Below are 5895 nucleotides of genomic sequence, written 5' to 3'. Positions count from 1 at the left end.
TTATAGTTCCTTTAACCTCCTAATGTTCTATAAGAAATATTCAACAAGATTAGATCATTGAAGTTATTTCTGGGTCAAGCAGCTCCATTAAAGCTTTTTTACTATAGATAGCTTCTAGTCTGCATCTCTACTTATTCACTAAAATAAGCCAATTCGCTATTTCACAAAAAAAATAGACTAAGCAGCACACAATTTTTGATAAATGTAACTTCTGTCCAAGTGTCATGGCTAAACTGCGTAAAAATAAGTTTAGGATGTGCTCAGCTGTTGTCAAAAAAAGGTTAGTGGTGTATTTATATCACCTTGAGCAGACATCCCAAGATCATTTTTTATTTCTTTAAATAACATTTCTAAAGTACAAGTTTTTTAAGCAAAGCTATCGTACGGTTAATTCTATCCATGGAAGTTGACAAAGCTATTCTTGCAAAATAGAGAATAGATATTAAGCAAAAAAAAGCACAAGCAACCTGCTAAATTATCTGTTTCTGTCATGTACTCGTATGTGCATGATTGAACAATTCGGTCCTGACTCTCCTTATTTGGGCTGAATTAAATAAAAAAAGGGCACTAATTTTATAAGAAAGTAAATTATATTTATGGTTATAATAAAAAAACTCTAATAAAATGAGCATAGTGCATAAAGAATAAAATCATTGACTTCAGACATGAATCTGGTGCGATGAATAAGTCTCTGTAAATATTTGTAAAAATATTTTTTTTGATCTACAACTCTTATAACATTAACTTTAAGAACAGATCATGCTAACGTTTTACTTTTTCTACAAGTATTGAGGCTTACAAATAATTTTTATTGAAGGTTCAAAAAAATAAGTATTTTCAATTAAATGTAACAATGATGATTAGCAGAATTTGGTCTATTTCACTGTCAGAATCAATTAAATAGAAAAATACTAAGTAAAGCTTATTATACAGATTAATAATTTAAATACAGCCACTTTTTTAAAAAATTGAAAAAAAAATGTTTTTAGAGCTAAGAGAAAGGGGACCACTTATTCGAAATGTAAGCTCGTCATAGAATACATGAATTTTTTTTTGTATCTTAGATGAGTAGCATACTGTATTAATAGTTAACTTGGCTATATCTGCTATTAAATTTTTACCTTGCTTCTTCGTCAACAACAGGTGTAGAAGCTTCTAGAGAGCGTGAATAGTAAGGGTCTTCATAACTACTATCTTTACTACTTATTACTAGACTACCTCTTCTTAACTGATGGTTGTAGTTGTTCGTCTTGCTTAATGTCGCAATTAAATGGTTACCATCACTAACCTTTTTCATGTGATTTGCTGACTTTTTTTCACTCTGGATTACATCTGGAAGTTAAAATTAATTTATTGTACGTAGAGAAAATATTTTTAAAAAATGCCACAAAAGCCTTTTGAACTGTTATAGCAAAGATTTATCATGAACAAAATGAAAATTGAAGTGAATAATGCAATAAAACAGTTCTCTTTAGTAATGGTTTGTTTTCTTAAATCACTATAAACCTAAGACACTTTGACTTTCTTGAGAAGTCATTAGAAAAATTTCATTGTCTTTAAAGTGCACTACACAGAAATTTAATATATTATATGCAACACATTTACAGTAGATGGGATTGGAAATTACGTAAGTTTTTTAAATGTAAGAAATCGCCAGCACTACATATGAATAGTATTAAATGTATGTATAAAAAGACATTCTGTTGTTTATATACTTTTTATAAATTGAACGTTTACTCTAGTGACGATTCTGACAAGACTATGTGTTCAGTGAGCTACAATTTAATACAAGTTCTCATGGATGTCTTAAAAATGAGTAATTTTTTACAATCTTTACGCATTTTACTGCTTATAGACAAAACAAATACAAATACAAGAACTCCTAATCATCAAAATCTCATCATAATATTGGTCATTATGAATGCATATGCATAGGTGTAAAAAAAGCATTTGACGTATTAAATAGAAGTTTTTAGTTTTAATTTCAGTGAATATTAACAAAATTTAAAATGTGACTTATGCTTCCATACATTTTCAAGCGTTAGCTTCACTAATACTTTTATTATATATTCACTAACACATATATTACTCTTATTAAGTAAGAAATAAAAAACAAAAAGTATACATCTTTCTTTGTGTTATGACATAGTTTAATAAGCAAAATAAAAAAAACTAATAACGTTAAAAATCTTATGGTTTTTAAAAGTGTACAAGCTTACAGTATTGTTCATAATAATTCAAGCAAAAACAGTCATTCTAATGACATAAATTAATAAATAAGTGTTACATTTAATATACAGCACATTAAACGTGATCATTGTTATATACAAATATACTTATGGCACAACGCAGGATAAAATATGCAAGAGATTGTTCTTCTTAAGTAGAATAAATGCATTATTACAAGTAAAAACGTTTTACAGCTCGATAAAAAACCAAATTTCATGACAGAAACGAGAGACAGTCTTCATCATTAGGAAAAATTTGCTCAGTAAACTGATAAAAAAAGAATAGCAAGAAATCGCCTTTAAAGGCCATCCAAAAAGGCTTACATAGAACAAAAAAAAGGGTGATGAATACACTTGAATGTTGTTACTAAAACAAAGCAGTTGAAAGCAAATCAATGACAACTACAGCTAAGAGACTAGTAAAGAAACGTCCCTAACACGAATATTTGGGTAACAATAGAAAAAATCTCTGAGTTCTTCGTCGAAAAAAGATGGTCCATAAAGTCTGAACGCACTGGGGGTATAAAATCAAGAATAATAAAAGACAAAAAAAATTATCATCCATTAAACTTTACTGTTAAGTTAGGCATCTACACTGTGAAGAAACCTATGATTCCCATTAACTCTAGCTCAACTGCCGTTCAATAAATTAATCTGCTAAATCAAGGATAACCTACAACTACAACTGCATAAAATAATAGAGCAATATCTTTTCTGAAAATAAAAGCAGGAATTGGGAGATACTAAAAAAATAACCCTCAAATAATGTCAACGACATGGCTAACAAAAAACAACGTCATTAAACAAAAAGCTGGCTCGCAAATGGTACTACAACAAGTGTTAAGGCTATTCACACGCAAAATACCGTACATACTACAATCTGACGTCAATAGTGGCAACATCAATAATCTCAAAGTATATATTGCATACATTCATAGTCCTGATCTAGAAACACTGTATTTATTAATTTAAGATGTAGAAACAATTGACATCCCCAATTCCGTAGTAAATAATTAAAATATGCACTGTTCAGGTGCGCAGTAACTTAGAATAACCTGGCGCACTTACTTATATGATTAACTGCACAATCAAACAGCACATATCTAAAATGTTTACTTCAGAATTTAGGATGTAAATTTTTCTTACATCTAGAATTAAATAGGACAGTGTCACTACATCACGACTATTAATGTATGCAGTATATACTTCTAGATTCTTGATGTCCACACATCAACATCAGAGTAAAGTAGGTAAAGTGTCTTGCGTGCACTACAATAATAAAGGTGCTTAAAATATCATCACTAATTAAACATATATAACGTAAAACATAAACAAAAGATAGTGTAAAAAGCAAATAGAACAAGAAATGCACATTAAACATGCTATTGAAAAATTACTTAGCACAAAAAAACCTAAAATTAAAAATAATGAAAAAAGCAAAGCAAATGTTAGAAACATCTAATAACGTACGTAAAGCTTAAAAAAGCATGTTAATAGAAATAGAGCAAACAAGAGACTTAATAATAAGTTTTAAATAATAAGCAAAAAATCAAAATTTAACTTACTACTGGATTGACTATTTCCGTTACTGCAAGAGTAATAAAAAGACTAAATGAGCAACATAAAATTAAATAAACTTGGCTTTACGTAACAAACAAGGGAGTTAACGTGACGTGAAAAAGAAAATTCAAAGACCCTTAGAGTATTTATTACGGCAAAAAAATTAAAAAAATTCACTTAAGTAAATAATTTACCCTTAGAGTGAAAGTTAGATAAAACAAACGATAAATCGAAGTATTAAAAATACGATAAAATCCAAACAATTAGTGAGGATATCACAGTACAAAATGCGAAATGAAGGTCATGAATCCTAAAAAGTTACGAAACTGACATTATAATCACTATCTTCATTATTGATATCATTATTATTTTCATATATTATTGTTATTCTTATTATTTTCTACGTTATCAGTATTAATTTTGCTATTTTTATGACTATTTATTATATTATTGTTATTAACGTGATCGTTTTTTTTTTTTGGATACAAAATAGTATTTATAAATCTTTTCTGTATGATTTTACTGTCATAATTGTAAGCATTGTCATTATTACAATTGTCATTATCATCGTTGTCATCATTATCAACATAGTCATCATTGTAATCATCATCATCATCATCATCATCATCATCATCATCATTATCATTATCATCATAAACATCATCATCATTATCATCATCATCATCATCATTATTATCGTCGTCATCATCATCATCATCATCATCATTATTATCGTCGTCATCATCATCATTATCATCATTATCATCATCATCATCATCGTCATCATTATCATCATCATCATCATCATCATCATCATCATCATCATCATCATCATCATCATCATCATCATCATCATCATCATCATTATTATCATCATCATTATCATGATCATCATCATCATTTTTTTCATTCTTATTGTTCTTTTTTTTTTATACTGTTTTCAGCTTTATCATTTTTATACCCGTTTTTATGATTGCGACTACAGTGATTATTGTTATTGTAATCATGTTTATGTCTATCATCATTAATATCACCACTAGATTATTAAGCTTTATCGTCTTTAAGACCATTTTTATAGAAGTGATTAGAATTCTTCATGTCCTTGTGATTATTTTAATGTTTATCATTATTAGCTGTACCATTCTAACTTGAATTGTTTTTTTACCGTAACGACTGTTATTGATATTTTTTTGTAGAACTCATATTTTGATTAAGATGCTATTAGTATCCTTATATTCTAGTAGATATTATAGAAATAATTAAGGTTATGTCGATGAATATTATTATCAATAAATTGATTGTTAACATTATAATTATCATTGCTATTATCATTGTCACATTTATTTTCATAATTATCTTAGCTTTTTGCGTTTCGTCCCTGTCATTTTCATTTTTTTTATCGTTCTCTCTAAAAGTGTAGAAATTGTTGTCATTTATTCTTATGATTTTTAATACTGTTTAATTTAACGTTTCAAACATAGTTAATATGATTTTTTACAGAATTATGCCACAAGTTCTCACTGTCATCATTATAATTTTCGTCATTAAGACAAACATCTTTGTGATTATCATCTTTTTTTATCATTATAATTGTCATTAAAGTCATTATTACCATTATAATAAACATAATTATCACTATTATATTTGCTCTTTTTTATGACCTATAACATTGCTTATGTTTTTACAATCGTTATTATCATTTTAATTTATTCTGATTATTTTTAAGTTTAAAGTTTGCTGACTGTCATTATTAGTACCGTAATTATTCTTTCCGATATTAACAAATGACTTAACTGAATAATTTTGTTTTGTTTGTGTATGTGATCAAATTTAAAAGGGTCGTTAGCAATGAAAGTTATTTTCAAACGAAGCTGACTTTGTACTTAATGGCATATGGAGCTGTCAAGTTACAAATTAAACGCGCCACTAAGCGTAAGCCCATAGAGTCAGCAAGTTCTGGTGCCATAATGTGCCATACAAAAAAGTTGAGACCAAAACTCTATGCAAATAGTTATATGTTTACATGGCATTTTAATCAGTAGCTTCTTAACACTTATTGACTGTAGTCTTATGAATTAACTATCAGTCTTGTTGGGTGCTCCACTTG

The sequence above is a fragment of the Copidosoma floridanum genome, unplaced genomic scaffold (genome assembly GCF_036245765.1).
Source record: "Copidosoma floridanum isolate Cflo_tuat_1 unplaced genomic scaffold, Cflo_Japanese_pri ptg000022l, whole genome shotgun sequence".
NCBI lineage: Eukaryota > Metazoa > Arthropoda > Insecta > Hymenoptera > Encyrtidae > Copidosoma > Copidosoma floridanum.
Note: the sequence above shows the minus strand (reverse complement) of the source record.